The sequence below is a fragment of the Eurosta solidaginis genome, chromosome 1 (assembly GCF_040869045.1).
Source record: "Eurosta solidaginis isolate ZX-2024a chromosome 1, ASM4086904v1, whole genome shotgun sequence".
Lineage (NCBI taxonomy): Eukaryota > Metazoa > Arthropoda > Insecta > Diptera > Tephritidae > Eurosta > Eurosta solidaginis.
The window spans coordinates 122,092,143-122,111,517 of record NC_090319.1 but is presented as its reverse complement, the minus strand read 5'-3'; the positions used below and the strand labels follow the sequence as shown (position 1 = coordinate 122,111,517).

The following is a 19,375-nucleotide window of genomic DNA, read 5'->3' as shown; positions in this document are numbered from 1 at the left end:
GAAGCAATGGAGTTAACCTGGCATTGAGAAATATGAAATTTTAATTTATCGGATGTGACCGAGGCAGAGAAAGGCGAAATATGCAACAACTTCCTTTTAGAAACAGCACTTAAGTCACCATTAATGCCCGACCCGACAACTAAAGGTGACGCTAGCAAGCGCGAATTAGTTTAATTACCATTATTGGGGGAGGGTCTAATGTTATCATTATCATTGGCAGCATTATTGTTGCTTACAGCATTATCCGGAAATGAACTAGTACCTGTGGTACCTGCATCAGCATTATCATTATTGGGGCTGGGTCTAATGTTAACATTAGCAATGGCAGCATTATTGTTGCTTTCAGCACTATCCGGCATTAAACTAGTACCTGTGGTACCTGCATCAGCATTATCATTGTTAGAAGCGCTTTCTTTGTTATGTTGAATTTTAATTTTATTTCTTCGTTTAAATTTTTTTTTATTTAGCACTGTCTTCCATTCGTTTTGGTTACCAACAACTGCAGGAGACGAAGTAGACGAAGAAGATTGCAAAGCAACGGCGTTAGAAATTGGCGTCACAGTTGAAATGTTGTTAGCAACAGCAGCATCGTTAGGCAACAACAACTAAGGCTGAGTAACACAGCACTGTGCTGTGTTATTGTGTTAACACTCAGTAATGTGCGGCACGCACACGCACACTTATCGATTAATTTTGAACACAGTGGCACACTCGATGGCACAAAGCTGACTGTGCAATGCCGCTCAAACTGGTAAGTGCTCATAACACAGTAACACGCTCTATAGCAGAGCCGGCCAGAAGTTGCACATTGTGCAATTTGAGTTCGTATTTTCACACAGACACTAACGATGTGCGACAACGATCGTTTGCTTTCGCTTGTCACTCACTAAAATCAACAGTGAATGCAAAAGGAAAAGTCCATGCTACTTTTTGGGCACATAATAAAAACAATATGCTGCAGGTTAAAGTGACTTTGAATACGTTTTAGTTAGTATTATTAAGTTCCTTTGAACATACATATTAATATTGACAATTTAAATATCAATAATTAATAATAATTAATTAATTATTAATAAATATTGACAATTTAATATAAGTAACTTTTTATACGTTCTACTTAGTTTTATTAATTTTTATACATTTTTATTTATTGAATAACTTTATGTTTTGAAAATATATATTTCTATTTTTACATTTACTTTGTTTTATAGTTCTTTCTTAATGAAAAAGTGATTTTTTTTAAGTAAATTTTGCATTGAAGAAACACCATACCTTCTTTTATAAAAAAGTTTATCTGGCTAGCTGGACCTCCGCGTTCTTAGTTATATGAATATGAGTAAATATTGTTAGGATTAGCTTGAAATCAAATAACCAGAATCCTTTTTAATTTCGAACTTCACAGTCCACATTTTCTTTTACCACACTGTGGGGAGTTGTCACTAAATTTTTACACACACTTATGCAATTGTTTTAGTATTTGTGTGGCCGGCTCTGCTCTATAGCACAGAGAATGACACTCAGGTCGTAAGTGCACATACATACATAGTTCATTGTGCTTGTATGTTGATTGTATTGCTTTCCAATAACACTTCACTCAAAACATATTTATACACATGATACAAATATTATAAAATAAAACCGGTGAGAGGATAATGACATTTAAAAAGATTTTAAAATTCTCACTGCGCTCTCATAATTTGTTTTATTTTGATTTTTTCATAAAAAAATGGTGTCCACAGGGGCACTTACTATCCTATTGATCAGATGATATGACTTTGAAAAATTGGAGTATGAAAGAAGATAAATGTTGCCATGATTTATTCTTCTAAATGGCGTCAAACGTGGCGTTAGAGGTAAGTAACACAGTACTGTGCTCTGATATTGTGCCTACACTCATATCGACTTTCGATAATCAGTTATAACACAATTGTGTCAACACAATGTGTTAACACTGCAAAGTGTGCCTGTGCTACTGTGTTAACACTCAAAAAATAGTGTCATTACCCACCACTAATAACAACAACGGTAGATGAGCAGCAGTACTAGTACCAGCTGACAATACAAGCCTATATCTATCTCCATTAGTTTATGCCGTTACGGGGTACCGTTATGCGAACAAAATTAATATACCTACTCTGTGACCTCTGCTCAGCTGAGTATAATTATAGCAACGCTTCTCGCTTCCTCTATGTCGTCGGCCTAAAAATCTGTGTCTTTGTCGATCTCCTTTGGAGGATTAAGCATACGAAATCTGGTTTTTGAATTAAATATATTGTGGCGAATATTAGCATCACGGTTGCCACTTTGCCAAATGGACCAAAAATGGCCCCTTCCAACCCCAATTGCGCCGCTGGTCTATTTTCTTCAATTTTGGTCCTTTTCATGCAATAGCCACCATTTTGGTACTTTTCTTTCATTTCACTCAGGTAAAAATTCACAATATGGCCACACATTCGTTAACTCACATATAATTTTGAAGTTACTTCAGTGGAACTCTCACTACAAAAAATTGCTCAGTCAATAAAATGTACCAAAACAATGGCATTCCACCTAGGAGATAATTTAAGCGAGACATTATAAAGGAAAATGTTAGCAAACACATTGTCGTTAATTGATACAAAGTTCGATTCGAGCTCAAGGCCAGAACAATAATTTTTTTCTAATGATAATTATTGTAATTTTTAATATTTCTAAATTTTGAAAAATTGTATTTTGTTTTTGGAATAGTAAGTAGACAACCTACCATAGCTGCGCAGATAGATCCATTTCGGAGGGTGCTAAGCCTTCATCATCAGTACGCTTTAGGCACGCTGCGCTAACCATTTAGCTATACAGCGGTGTTTGTTTGACTGGCAAATTGCTACTTCTATTCTTTTTACCAACTATATTTATTCAGTGCCATCTGTTGCAAATCACTGATAATGCTGGATTTGTTTATTGTCAATTACTTTCTTCGACATTCCCAAGTGCTCATGGTTTATTAACAATTGTTTTTGTTTTTATCGGCCTATTGATAAATGATTCAAGGTTCGATTCGAGCTCAAGACCAGAACAATAATTTTTTTTGTAATAATAATTAGAAATTTTTTAATTTTTCTAAATTTTGAAAAATTGCATTTTGTTTTTGGAATATTAAGTAGAAAAATTTCCAGACAAACTGCCATAGCTGCGCAGATAGATCTATTTCGAAGGGTGCTAAGCCTTCATCATCAGTACGCTTTAGGCACGCTGCGCTAACCATTTAGCTATACAGCGGTGGTTTGTTTGACTGGCAATTGCTACTTCTATTCCTTTTTACCAACTATATTTATTCAGTTTTGCGCCATCTGTTGCAAATCACTGATAACTCTGGATTTGTTTATTGTCAATTACTTTGTTCGAAATTCCCAAGTGCTCATGGTTTATTAACAATTGTTTTTGTTTTTATCGGCCTATTGATAAATGATTCAAGGTTCGATTCGAGCTCAAGGCCAGAACAATAATTTTTTTTGTAATAATAATTAGAAATTTTTTAATTTTTCTAAATTTTGAAAAATTGCATTTTGTTTTTGGAATATTAATTAGAAAATTTTCCAGACAAACTGCCATAGCTGCGCAGATAGATCCATTTCGCAGGGTGCTAAGTCTTCATCATCAGTACGCTTTAGGCACGCTGCGCTAACCATTTAGCTATACAGCGGTGGTTTGTTTGACTGGCAAATTGCTACTTCTATTCCTTTTTACCAACTATATTTATTAAGTTTTCCGCCATCTGTTGCAAGTCACTGAAAATTCTGGATTCGTTTATTGTCAATTACTTTGTTTGACATTCCCAAGTGCTCATGGCTTATTAACAATTGTTTTTGTTTTTATCGGCCTATTGATAAATGATTCAAGGTTCGATTCGAGCTCAAGGCCAGAACAATAACTTTTTTCTAATGATAATTATTGTTATTTTTTAATTTTTCTAAACTTTGAAAATTTTTATTTTGTTTTTGGAATAGTAAGTACAAAATTTTCCAGACAACCTGCCATAGCTGCGCAGATAGATCCATTTCGCAGGGTGCTAAGTCTTCATCATCAGTACGCTTTAGGCACGCTGCGCTAACCATTTAGCTATACAGCGGTGGTTTGTTTGACTGGCAAATTGCTACTTCTATTCCTTTTTACCAAATATATTTATTCAGTTATGAGCCAGATAGATCCATTTCGGAGGGTGCTAAGCCTTCATCATCAGTACGCTTTAGGCACGCTGCGCTAACCATTTAGCTATACAGCGGTGTTTGTTTGACTGGCAAATTGCTACTTCTATTCCTTTTTACCAACTATATTTATTCAGTGCCATCTGTTGCAAATCACTGATAATGCTGGATTTGTTTATTGTCAATTACTTTCTTCGACATTTCCAAGTGCTCATGGTTTATTAACAATTGTTTTTTTTTTATCGGCCTATTGATAAATGATTCAAGGTTCGATTCGAGCTCAAGGCCAGAACAATAATTTTTTTTGTAATAATAATTAGAAATTTTTTAATTTTTCTAAATTTTGAAAGATTGCATTTTGTTTTTGGAATATTAAGTAGAAAATTTTCCAGACAAACTGCCATAGCTGCGCAGATAGATCTATTTCGAAGGGTGCTAAGCCTTCATCATCAGTACGCTTTAGGCACGCTGCGCTAACGATTTAGCTATACAGCGGTGGTTTGTTTGACTGGCAAATTGCTACTTCTATTCCTTTTTACCAAATATATTTATTCAGTTATGAGCCATCTGGCATTCAATCATTTATCAATAGGCCGATAAAAAAAAAAAAACAATTGTTAATAAACCATGAACACTTGGGAATGTCAAACAAAGTAATTGGCAATAAACAAATCCAGCATTATAAGTGATTTGCAACAGATGGCTCAACACTGAAAAAATATAGTTGGTAAAAAGGAATAGAAGTAGCAATTTGCCAGTCAAACAAACACCGCTGTATAGCTAAATGGTTAGCGCAGCGTGCCTAAAGCGTACTGATGATGAAGGCTTAGCACCCTCCGAAATGGATCTATCTGCGCAGCTATGGTAGGTTGTCTACTTACTATTCCAAAAACAAAATACAATTTTTCAAAATTTAGAAATATTAAAAAATAACAATAATTATCATTAGAAAAAAATTATTATTCTGGCCTTGAGCTCGAATCGAACCTTGAATCATTTATCAATAGGCCGATAAAAACAAAAACAATTTTTAATAAACCATGAGCACTTGGGAATGTCAAACAAAGTAATTGGCAATATACAAATCCAGCGTTATCAGTGATTTGCAACAGATGGCGCAACACTGAATAAATATAGTTGGTAAAAAGGAATAGAAGTAGCAATTTGCCAGTCAAACAAACCACGCTGTATAGCTAATTGGTTAGCGCAACGTGCCTAAAGCGTACTGATGATGAAGGCTTAACTCCCTTCGAAATGGATACATCTGCGCAGCTATGGCAGGTTGTCTGGAAAATTTTCTACTTACTATTCCAAAAACAATTAAAAAAATATCATTGTTCTGGCCTTGAGCTCGAATCGAACCCTGCATAATTTATCAATAGGCCGATAAAAATAAAAACAATTGTTAATAAACCATGAGAGCACTTGGGAATGTCAAACAAAGTAATTGACAATAAACAAATCCAGCATTATCACTAATTTGCAACAGATGGCGCTACACTGAATAAATATAGTTGGTAAAAAGGAATAGAAGTAGCAATTTGCCAGTCAAACAAACCACCGCTGTATAGTTAAATGGTTAGCGCAGCGTGCCTAGAGCGCACTGATGATGAAGGCTTAGTACCCTTCGAAATGGATCTATCTGCGCAGCTATGGCAGGTTTTCTGGAAAATTTTCTACTTATTCCAAAAACAAAATACAATTTTTCAAAATTTAGAAAAATTAAAAAATAACAATAAGTATCATTAGAAAAAAATTATTGTTCTGGCCTTGAGCTCTAATCGAACCTTGAATCATTTATCAATAGGCCGATAATAACAAAAACAATTGTTAATAAACCATGAGCACTTGGGAATGTCAAACAAAGTAATTGACAATAAACAAATCCAGCATTATCAGTGATTTGCAACAGATGGCGCAACACTGAACAAATATAGTTGGTAAAAAGGAATAGAAGTAGCAATTTGCCAGTCAAACAAACCACCGCTGTATAGCTAAATGGTTAGCGCAGCGTGCCTAAAGCGTACTGATGGTGAAGGCTTAGAACCCTTCGAAATGGATACATCTGCGCAGCTATGGCAGGTTGTCTGGAAAATTTTCTACTTACTATTCCAAAAACAATTAAAAAAATATCATTGTTCTGGCCTTGAGCTCGAATCGAACCCTGCATAATTTATCAATAGGCCGATAAAAATAAAAACAATTGTTAATAAACCATGAGAGCACTTGGGAATGTCAAACAAAGTAATTGACAATAAACAAATCCAGCATTATCAGTGATTTGCAACAGATGGCGCAACACTGAATAAATATAGTTGGTAAAAAGGAATAGAATTAACAATTTGCCAGTCAAACAAACCACCGCTGTATAGGTAAATGGTTAGCGCAGCTGATGCTGAAGGCTTAGCACCATTCGAAGTGGAACTATTTGCGCAGCTATGGCAGGTTGTTTGGAAAATTGTCTACTTACTATTCCAAAAATAACTATAATTATCATTAGAAAAAAATTATTGCTCTGGCCTTGAGCTCGAATCGAACCTTGAATCATTTATCAATAGGCCGATAAAAACAAAAACAATTGTTAATAAACCATGAGCACTTGGGAATGTAGAACAAATTAATTGACAATAAACAAATCCAGCATTATCAGTGATTTGCAACAGATGGCACTGAATAAATATAGTTGGTAAAAAGGAATAGAAATAGCAATTTGCCAGTCAAACAAACCACCGCTGTATAGTTAAATGGTTAGCGCAGCGTGCCTAAAGCGTACTGATAATGAAGGCTTAGCACCCTTCGAAATGGATCTATCTGCGCAGCTATGGCAGGTTGTCTGGAAATTTTTCTACTTACTATTCCAAAAACAAAATACAATTTTTCAAAATTTAGAAAAATTAAAAAATAACAATAATTATCATTAGAAAAAATTATTGTTTTGGCCTTGAGCTCGAATCGAACCCTGAATCATTTATCAATAGGCCGATAAAAAAAAAACAATTGTTAATAAACCCTGAGCACTTGAGAATGTCAAACAAAGTAATTGACAATAAAGAAATCCAGCATTATAAGTGATTTGCAACAGATGGCGCAACGCTGACTAAATATAATTGGTAAAAAGGAATAGAAGTAGCAATTTGCCAGTCAAACAAACCACCGCTGCACAGTGTTTCGTGTAGAACAAGCTAGCTGGACAAAATTATTTTATGTGATTTTCCGTTTCATATGCAGTCATTTATTACAACTACGCTAGTTTTTTCAGCCATATGTTCTTTTTTTTATTTTTTTCCAAAATTTTACTTCATATGCATACATTTGCTTATTTCATATACAGTAAAGGACTTAAGAATATTACTTTATTGTACTTAAATTGAATGGACTACAAATCTCAATACTCTAAAAAATTCTAAAAATTCGGAAAAAAAATTAAAATTTTTTATGAAAATTCGTCGAATTTTTCAAACATTTTTTAAATATAATTTAGTTTTTGTTATAGATCGTGACAAATTTTCTTATGGGAAATTAGTTAAAATAAATTTGCGGAAGCGAAAATTGTAAGAATTGTCCAAAAAGGGGTGCCTACCGATTTATGTGAGTGACTGTACATATGTACATACATATTTTGTATTTATTTGAGTATTTATCCTGGCACTACAATTTTTACAAAATTATTTTTTAGTACCAGTCAGGAATATAAAAGCGAATTACAATAATAATAACAGTGTAAATAATTAAATTAATTATGTGAAAATTATTACAAAAACTTAAAAGTAAAGTATCATACAAAGTAGAAAAGACAATGGATTTAAATTAAATAAAACCTGATCCAACAAAAAATTATAGGGTAGGTTATCTTGTAGAATTATGTTATTATTCCTATCATCACTTTCATTCGATGAGTCACTTGGGGAATAGTCATGAGCATCAGCAACACTACTGTGAAAGCTTGAAACAACTGGGGTATTTATTGACTCCTCAACATTATCGGGGGACAGTAAATTTAAGACTTCTGATGTCAGACTTTTAAATTTCTTCTTAGGTATTTCCCTAAAACTGTTAACTTAAGGATCCGATGTTATATGCAACATATTCATAAGATCTCTGTTCGTGGCTTCACGAGACTGCTTTTGTGTGTTATCATCCCTGAATCGTCTCAAATCTTTGTTACGGGCTTCCTGTGCTTCCTCAGAAAGTTGACCAATAGGTAAAATTGCTGATTTTATAATATCAGTACTATGCACTAAGATTTTATGAACTGTAACAGGCATATTAAACCAGGGATAGAGATCTATGTATAGTTTTTTAGTCTCGACCGCAAATTTTTCAAATCTTTGGATATTTATATTGTACCCAGATGCTAATGCGCGAAGGAGAGTGTCGAATCTTTTGATGAGCGTTACATCCAATCCCGTAATCTCAGCAATATCCTCAGAATTTTCGAAAAACCTACGAGCAGCGTTGCCGTCATTGGTATTGCCGAAACCTGGTTTTGGTTTATCTACTATCAATCCAAGTACACTTTTTTACTCGAGGCGACCACTTATGTGAAGCAAGCATTCAAAACATCTTATCCATGCATGGAGAGTAGACAAACCAGAACCAAGATGACCTCGGTTAGACGTAAAGTCCCGTAACTCATTATTCATATCTTTTGGAGTGGCACAACAAATATAACACTTTTGTGCGGAAGAATTTTCAGTCAAAGCATTGCAAACTTTTCCGTCAATCATTGTTAGAAGCATATTATGATTTACGGAAACTTCGTATTCTTCGAGCATGTACTTTATTGGCAACAACGCATTTATCTCCTCTAAAACTTTGTTCGTTTCAAAAACAATAAAATCTTTTGTTTCTTTAGAAAAAATAAATTTAATTGGACGACAATACATGGTAGAAGAAGGTCGAAGATTCTGCCAAACAATGTCACCTTTTTCATACTGTAATTGAAGAGGAACGAAAGAAAATATAAACAAAAACTCATCAGTGTCAGAACTGCATGCAAACTTTTGCTTCCATCGCAACCCCACTTGCTGATTAAAGTATACGTCAAGTTTGTAGGTAATAAACTAACAAAAACTTCTTGACTTGCTAAAACGAAACGATCAACAGTTTTATCTAATACGGACTGGACTTTAATTTCCGCACGTGTTTCACCCACATCAATTTAATTTGGATAGCATTCTGCCTTAGTTTTTCTTAGACTATAAAATGATGGATAAACCTTATGGCCTGCCTTGATGCTCCACTTCCGAGTCGTTTTGTACCCATGAGTCGTCGACTTGCTATCTACGTAGTATGCTAAAGCTTCTACATTGCTCAAGCATCTTGCATCTGGCTCACATGTCATCTTTTTGTCGGATATTTGAGTGGTTTCCTGTGATTTTTTTTATAATGTTAGCGACATTTCTGTTGCCGGACATACGCGTTGATACTTCTGCCGCATAAAGTAACTCACCAGGACTTCTAGATTGCAAGAGGTCATCCACTCGACGCCGTTTGGTTTTTTCACTGCAGCTAACAAAGTCCTTCATTCGTCTTCCGGGACAGGGGTTACCTGAAAAAGTGGTTGGTTGGTCTGATGGCAACTTTGAATCCACCGTTATTGTAAATGTGAAGTCTGGACCCGAAAGCCACTCCGAGTTTTTATTCAAAAATCGCTCCTTATGTCTTCCAGAAGTGTTCCAATTTTGATCCAGCTTCGACGAATATGCCGATATTTGAAAGCTTACACTTTTTATCGAATACTCGGCTGCTTCGCTTAAATCGTACTTAAGTACAACAAAACTCAATAATTCTTTATATCTGGTTTCCTTCGAATGTTGAACCCAAATGTCAAAAAACTCCGTTCTTGATACGGTTATAACTAAACTGCTTTGTGTTGTTGATTTTCCGACAGGGTGAATAGTTGATGATTGTTGTGCTGCCATCTTAAGTGTCGTGATTGTTCTGATTTGTTATCAGTTGTGCAGTATTTATATTACATTCAGGTATTGGCGTAGATGCTACCAAATGGAGATGTTTTGTATAGCGTTCCTTTGTGGTTATACCTGCATTAGGATTGCTTTGTATGTACCTGTTTTTATGCCTTGGTGATTGGTGCGGTAGGTTGTGGTAGGTTGAAGTCAGTGATCTTCACCTTTTTGCTTTTGGTGTGCTCTTGTTGACCTTGCGCGTTTATTTTTGTGTGTTTTATGGCTACGTGTTTCTTCCCTGTACCTGGAAATTGGTTTTGCCGTTTGTAGATCAGCTTTAAAGGTTCAAATATGTCGTCGGAGCTGGTACGTACATACATCCTATTTTACATGTAGAGATAACTAAATCTACAAAAAAAAAATTAAAAATAGATGTGCAAAGAATTCGCAATGGTTTTTTCATTCGACTATTAGAGAATACTTGCGACTATAACATATGTAAAATTTAGCCCGGATGTCCGCGGATGTATGTAACTTTTTTGTCCCTAAAGTTAAAAATATAGAGAAAAAATAACTTTTCTTCTTAATAACGGAATGTTAAATATATTGAAAATACTCTAATTGAGAAAGAATTACTATTAAAAAATTTTACTTATCTTCGAGCTTAGAATCCATCAAAAAAATTATATAAAAGTGTTCACTTAAAAGAAATAAAAAGAAATATGAAGCTTAATATTCAAAAAGAATTTTGCTAATTAATCAATGCATTTTACGGCCACTCCTGCTTTCTTACTTCAATTACTCAATATGTATGAGCAAAAATATCAAACAAAAAGCAAAAATCACGTTATTTTGTTTGTTTTCTTTCATTTCTCATTACACTTTTCTTGGAATAAGAACTTTGTTTTTGTCCAGCTAGCTTGTTCTACACGAAACACTGTGCGCTGTATAGCTAAATGGTTAGCGCAGCGTGCCTAAAGCGTACTGATGATGAAGGCTTAGCACCCTTCGAAATGGATTTATCTGCGCAGCTATGGCAGGTTGTCTGGAAAATTGTCTACTTACTATTCCAAAAACAAAATACAATTTTTCAAAATTTAGAAAAATTAAAAAATAACAATAATTATTGTTAGAAAAAATTATTGTTCTGGCCTTGAGCTCGAATCGGACCTTGAATCATTTATCAATAAGCCGATAAAAACAAAAACAATTGTTAATAAACCATGAGCAGTTGGGAATGTCAAACAAAGTAATTGACAATAAACAAATCCAACATTATCAGTGATTTGCAACAGATGGCGCAACACTGAATAAATATAGTTTGTACTGGTGTACCTGCAAAGTTACAATTCCTCCATTTAATATAATTTTATATCTAAAATTATTGAGTACTTTTCACTTCCGGTGTATATATTCCGGTGCAAGAAATTTACCACACCACGATATCCTTTATATCATTTGATACCACTTCAAAAACGACTGACTGCTAGCTGTCAGAAAAGAGCATAGCTAGACTTCCGGAAGGAAACATGTTTTTTGTGTCTTTCTTTTCTGAACGAGATATCGAGGAGGTAAGATCAGTGGAGCTTAGACGAATTTGGTTTTTTCATATACATATGCACACACAAGTGTGCTTTCTAATTAATTCTATCTGCCCGCGTACGCAAAGTTTATCTAAGACCGCAAGTAAAGGTTAAAAAGTATACCTACGCGTAATTTACCATCAGTTCCGTTACATAAGGTTATCTCTACTTATCCCAGCCTAAAGCCGACACACCAAGATCAAGAGACCCAACCAAGGTGCATGCCACGAGGCCAGCTATCGCTGCTTGAACATCGGGAGCCGTATCCCCGCTGCATAGTTTCGTCGATATTAAATAAAGCATATATATCTATACATTTAAAGTATTTGGGCAGGATTTTTTTATGGGTTGTAAACCTTAGACCGCATATGTTCGGTTCCAATAACCCAACAAAATAATAAGGAAGATTTTTTTTTGCTAGAATTTGTCTGAAATAGTGTGTATGCACAAGCGTATATATGCATGCATAAACCGAAAAGACAATAACTAAAAATTTAAAATAAAAGTACATAAGGAAAAATTTATAAATATTATTATGTATATATACATATTATTTTAAATTTTAAACTTATTTTAAAAAGTTAAATTTAGTGAAGCACCCTTTGTGCCACATATTTCAAGAAAGTTTGGATTGGATTTAAATAGGAACTAATTAAGTTAGCGATATTAAAATCATGAAGAATTCTTCTTCCTTTTCAACTTTAATTCTTTTTGACTTCTTTTGGTACAAATGTAATCACTAGCCTCCCTCACACAATATCTTTATAGTTTTTGTAGGTTTTTATGTCTTTTCTCTGGGTTGGCGGAATTCTTATAGGTTACATACCCATGTACATACATATTTATTGTTAAATGAGAAATCGAAGTTTCTTTTTGCTTCTTTATCATATAAATATTTTCGTTTTAAACTTTGTTTTGTTTAGCGTTTCGAATTTTTCACTCACTCGGCGCTCACTCAAATAAGTACGTGCAGTGGTGAAAATAAAAATGGCCACGAAACGACTAGAAGTTTCCCTAGGATAAATATTGTTTCTTTTTATTCTCTTCGTTATGTTGCGAAATTTCGTCATATAAGGAAGAAATACATAAAAAGAACCAGTATTTGATTTAAAAGAAAGTAATAACTAGTTGCTCGAAGCAGTAATTATTAGAGAGTTAGGCGAGATAACGCAGTCATTTTCAGCACTACGTCACAGCGAGGAGGCCTCAACGCTACGTCGAAATGCTCCACATGTAAGTAACATGGTTATTATGTTTTCTTTTGTAAGCAAATAAAATATTAAGTCGCTTTGATCTATGTATATATTTATGCATACAATTACGTATGGTTACACACCTGACCATAGTGTGCCTAGCTTTGGTTATTTTATCTAATACTCTCATTTGGCTGGAATGATTTGCGTGAGAACCTGTATATGCATACATATATACATACATATGTACATATGGATGAGTTTCTTCCACTAGTTGCGATTGCCAAAGTTAGTGACCAACAAGTGGGTTTTTTTTCTCTTTTTCCACCTATTTTCTTTTGTTGACAAAGTCATAAATCCCAGCTACATACATACTAGTTCCTTTTTTTATTTTTTCGCTCTCCGCAAGCATATGTATGTGAATGAATATGTAACCTGTACATATGATTTTCGTTCCTCTTGAAAAGGATAGTTCAATGACCATACATATACAGATCAGCTGTTGAGGTAGGTTAGGGATTTGCATTTAAGTTAGAAGTTAAGTAATGTAATTTTTTTTCTAAATTTGGAATTCGTAGTTTGTACAACTTATAAGATAGCTTTTGACTTCTTATCTTTACTTCTAATGTTAATATTAATCAGGGATGCACCTTAACGTTAAGCTAATCGTTTATCAAAAAATTTCCACCGTTTCCGTTGAAACACTTCGAAATATTATCGATAAAGAAATTATCAAGATAAATTGTATCTCGTTTTTAACCGAAACGAAAAGCTTTCGTTAACGTTAAAAACGTTAACGAAAACGTGATACTTTATGTTTGAATTGTGCTGGCAATGCTATAGCCATGGTAAAGCCGTAAGGTGGCAACAACGAGCGCACATACACACACAAACTCTATGTAATTTGTTTGTGTAATTCGTTGGTGGTAATGTCAAAAATACTCTGAGAAATGTTCGTACTGTCAAAATTCATGAGAAAATTTGCAATCAGCTTGGCTAATGCTTTCACCTTTAATGACTCCGCCATCAATCAGCTTTGCCAGCATGGTTTTAAATTAATAATCAACATAAACTATTTGATTTCGTTTTGATATGGCAGAAAACGAAATCATTTCGTTAATTTGACGAAGTCATTTCGTTTCGTTTATTAACGTTGATTATCGTAACGAAATGATATCGTTTCGTTGGTTAAGCATGCCTGATATTAATCATGCTTTGAATTGTAATAAAAATACTGTTAACATGAGTACATAAATCTATTAGTTTGGTCTGATTAAGGATAGTGAGAGTGGGTTTATTGGGGCTTTTTTTGCCACCTTAAAGGCCATGGTTGGGTGGGTCTAGAGCAGCCAAAACATCTACCTGTGCTGCAAGGTGATGGGCGTCGAAGCTCTGAAGGAGTAAGTATGGATGTCAATGGGTAAGTCGATGGGTATTTTTTTTTTTTGAGTCGTGTGCAATATTATATTATGTCTTGTTAGGGCTAGGAATTAGGGAGAAGGTGTCTTGGTCCTGCAGCTGTTTAATACCCTGCCCAGGCTGAAGCTCCGGGAACGAGCCAGTGCACACGCGGCAGTCGTAGGACAAGACTTAACCGGCCCCTATAGACGACCCTCAATCGTTTCCTTTTTCCACCCTGTCCACTAGTCCATAACAAGTTGGTAAAAAGGAATAGAAGTAGCAATTTGTCAGTCAAACAAACCACCGCTGTATAGCTAAATGGTTAACGCAGCATGCCTAAAGCGTACTGATGATGAAGGCTTAGCACCCTTCGAAATGGATCTATCTGCGCAGCTTTGGCAGGTTGTCTGGAAAATTGTCTACTTAATATTCCAAAAACAAAATAAAATTTTTCAAAATTTAGAAAAATTAAAAAATAACAATAATTATCTTTAGAAAAAATTATTGTTCTGGCCTTGAGCTCGAATCGAACTTTGAATCATTTATCAATAGGCCGATAAAAACAAAAACAATTGTCGTTAATTGTTGGTGAAACAGCCGACTTATCAAAAAAAAAAAAAAAAACTATTGTTTTATAATAATAACTAGTATCGCCTGTGGTCGAAATTCGACCAACTTGTACTTTTTCAACTCAGTCTATGCATCCAGTGTTGAGGGTAGTGCAATAATGCATTAATAGTTAAGCAGTGAGTGGAAATATAGCAAACTTACCTAAATTTTTCATTAAAATTTTGAATTTGATCTAAGATGTTATACTTTTTGATTGCATTTTCTTAAATTTTCTACAAACTTTTCAAATGTAATTACAGTGAAATTCCCCATTACGGACAGTCCTTATAACCGGACAGCCCCAATTACCGAACAGATTTTGGGCACACAGGTTTTTCATTAATTTTTTCATACAAATATCATCCTAATTGTTTTGCGGGGCAGTGTAGACCCAGGAAGTCGGGCGGGTGCGTCGCAAATAAAAGAAAAGAAAAGACCGAGTTAGTATCACACAATAACAATCTTTATTCACTATATTAAAGAAAACACTCTTTGCTTTGTTTATTGCAAGGGGTTTAACAAATTCAAATTAATTCAAATCCAAAGGGCATGTGCACATTTAAATTTAGGCAAGTGATTAATTGGAAATCTAGATTCAATAACAATCGCAAATATTAAATTGTAAAAATATATAACCCCACAAAGCAGAGAATTAATTACAGCACACTTTACTATGCACTTGGCAAATTCACATGTAGGAAAACTAGTAATTTCAAATATTAATTATAATGAGAATCGCAACTTAGGAAAAATTGAAAAATGTGGAAAATGGTTGGTTTGTATAACTCACCTTGGGCTAGCTGCTGGCTCGTGAACGTTCCAAAATAGAAAAAGATTTGAAAACGAAAAAGGTCCGCACCTGCCGATAGCTAACTTTCGTCGAGTTTTTCCCTTTGAAGTTAGCGCTCGGCAGGGGTGGGCCGTTACCGGTAAATAATAATATTGCCAAAAAATGTGCATTAGGGTGGTAGCGAATATTTAGGCTGGTGGCCTAAACATGCCGGCCCCCTTGCGGCGAGCAACTCGAAAGAGCAAAAAAAAAAAAAACTGGTGAGAACGCCAGCAACCTTCCCAAGGCAGGATAAAATAAATAAATTAAAACTATGATATGTATGTATAGCTGGATCGTAAGTACGATCTCTGGCGGACATCCGTGCTCGCAGTAATGCAGCCTCGCTGAACTGTGGATGAAAAAGAAAAGCGTTGGTGTTCAAGTACGTGGGGTTGCTTGGTTTAAAATGCACCTTGTGGTATAATTAAAGTTTTTATAGTGGGTGGGCTCCAGACACGACGAGGCCGAAGATTGTGGCTTGGGTGAGGAGCCCGCCGACAGTCGACGCGGGTGTGCCGCCGACCATAATACTGGCGTAGACGTCGGCGCCTAAAGTGAGCAACACTGGCGACGATCGGTAAAACGTCGGATCGGCCAGCTTCATGAACTGGAATGGGGGCGCTACCGACGGGTCCAGATTTGCTGTGGGGTTTAACCTGGCATAGTTTGCTATTACGGTGGCTTGGGTCGTGATCTTTCCCGCTACCCAATACTTCCCTCGAAGAACGACGGTGCACCTCGAAAGAAGTGCGGTATTGTTACGCTCCAGGTGTAGATCTTTGCACAGATTGGCGTCGATAGTGCTGGTGGGAGCGCAGACATCTAACAGGGCGCGGACCAGGTGTAAACGGCCTCCTGCCTCCGCGTCGTCACGCTGTTCACCAGAGGGCGGTGCGATGGGCGGAAAGGACGTGTCTCCGCGCCATCCCCGATTTGTAAGCGCGCGAATGCGCCGTGCATAGGCCAGCCGTTCTCGGGTCTCTCATGACGTAATGGTGGCCGGAATCGCGGCGTTTCTAAGCTGCCCGATTGGGCTACCTCTGCTGCATTGGCCAGCCTCTCTTCTTCCTCTTCTTCCTCGACTTGCTGGGCCCATGATTTCGTTTGCTCTGTGACATGGATGGAGAGGACCCCATCCGAGCTCGCATCGTCGTCGTCGTGCTTGCTTTGAGTTGGCGACGGCTGATCCTCGTCCATATGTAGCATCGTGTGATGTGGTTCACTGCAACGTCGGCATCGGTCTTGGCTGGGGCATATTTCCAGGCGGTGGAACGGGGATAGGCAGTTGGGACAATAGCGGTGGATGAGTATTGCACGCAGTCGCTCCTCAGTCGACATACCACGGTAAATTGGGCACAATCGCACTCCGTGCGGTTTGGTGCACAGACGGCAAGCGATGGTGAACGCATTGGGGCGTGCCTCGGTTTTGGAGCGTTTGAATGCAAATCCAGGCATGTCTGGAAGTGGTAGCGTTTAGTAATATCGCTGTATAGGTTGGTTGGGTGGCTAATTGCCGGAGACCCGGGGTCGATTCTGGCTGACCTATTGGTTGGCGTACTCGGGATAAGGGTTTATTTGGGATGAATAATCTGGTTCAGTTATTCTGCCGATGTAGTGACGTGTAGTGGTTGAACCCACTGTTAGGTTTAGTAAACTTTGATTGACATACGCCTAAAATTATCTTTCGTTTTGAAAATAGTTTCATCAGAATGAAAATGCTGATATTGAAAACCACCAATAGTAAAATTAAGAATTATTTAATATAGACTTAGGGCAAACTATATTTTTGGTGTTTGCCTAAGGCAGGCAATACGCGATAATATACGGTATATCACGGTAAACCCGTGTGTTGTCACGGCTCCTTGTAATTGCCCTACAAAATTTGGTCACAAAACTTACCCACGCCCATGCAAATGTGACTATGAATATAACCTATGAATGACTGTAAAATGACTAGTCAAATGACGTCGTGCAGATAAAATTTGCGACAGATGGAAAGAGGCTTTTATCCGCTGTCGAAAGCATATATGACACTACTTTGTTCTTGCTTGGATTTCAAGCTAAAAGGACGAAACTTTATCGGAACTTCAATACGCAGAGACAATTTCTATCATGAAAGCGAGACCACTATTGAGTGTGACACGTTTTGTTTATGTTTTACATTTTAATTTTGCCCTACCCTTTTTAACAGGGAAAACAATGCAAATAAAACGCGAAAATTATTTCGGTCTCGAGTGGTTCATCTCCCCCCTTTTTTTTTACAAGAAAGTTGATTTTGATTGTGGTTTTATGCACCACATTGTCAAAATAAAACAAAATTTTCATTCGTCGAAAAAAAGGTAAAGTTGTTCGGGCACTAACACTCGAGTTTGTTGGATCCCGCGGATCCGACTTGTGATCCCATGGGGTCGCGCGCAATGTGTTTACGGCGTAAGAAAAGACAAAGGCAAATGTCATCGAGTGGCACCCTTGTTTCGTTCATTCAAAAATGTCATTCATTCATGGAAATGAGTATAGAGACATTTTTGAATGAATTTTCATAATGAAGAAAAACGTGAGATGGGTAAGTATAAGTATCGTTCCTTTTTTATAATTTTGTAACATTTTTTAATTGCTTATTCTTCTGTTTCATTTCAGCTGATTATTGGTGGGAGAAAGTGGAGATTACGTGGTGGGCACCACTTATGTTCCAGCCTACATTGTGCAGGCTTTCACTACGAATTCTTAACATTACCTTTTCTGACCTCAATCCAACCAGTTGCTTTACACTTAACCATTTTCTATAACTAACACTAATGAAATCCTCGCGCTCTTATACTGTTTTCACACAGACGGCTTATTGAATAATAAAGGCAGTTTTCTACATTAAGACGCTTATTGAGCTCAATCTTCCCTACAAAATTCGAATCTATAATTATTTCATTAGTAGCTAATCGAATGCCTAATGAAGTCAAAAGCACAATGCAACTCTGTTGGGAGCGTTCAGTTTCTTAGTTTTTGGTGTGTTCAGTGCTTAAAAATGTCATTTGTCAAAGTAAATGTCATTGTCTGCATGGCGGAACGATACAAGGTGGCCGCATCGAACAGCTGATTATAACCTTTTTTTATTTGATTTGATACATCAACTTCCGGCGCAGTACGATTTTGACATTTGTCCATCGATTTTACAAAAATAAAGTACATGGAATTCTTATTTATGTATCTAGGTATGTCACCATGCTGCCACCTTGAATCGTTCCGCCATGATTGTCTGTCATATAGCATTGTCATTTTATTCGCTTGACATTTCATCCTTCATACTAATCGAGCAGTTACTGCTGTGTGAAAGCAAAAAATTTACGATTTCATTAGAAGGTGAAATGAGATCATTAAGTTCCTGTGTGAAAACAGTATTAAGGGAATGCGAAATTAAAGCTGGATCATGAAATCTCTCGAGATTTTGGTGATCTCAAAATACCCTCCATTTACGGTTGGTTGGCCGCATAGCTACGCTTAAGTACACACTCTTTTAGCTAATCTTACACATTTTCACCGAGTATGCATTGCGCCATTACAAAGCAAGGGAAGAAATTAATGATTCCTCACTGCCATTAAAATTATCAACAAATGCATTGCCGGCATCCAATTTACGTCTTCCAGCAAATATTGCTCGTAACGAAGGCGTACA

The 19,375-nt window shown here is 36.3% G+C and overlaps 1 protein-coding gene across 4 annotated transcripts in view; it reads right to left on the bottom strand.

The window, feature by feature from the left end:
- Nucleotides 1-19,375, bottom strand: part of LOC137236796 (solute carrier family 22 member 3) — a 514,473-nt gene that overhangs the window by 232,255 nt on the left and 262,843 nt on the right. The window lies entirely within an intron of this gene.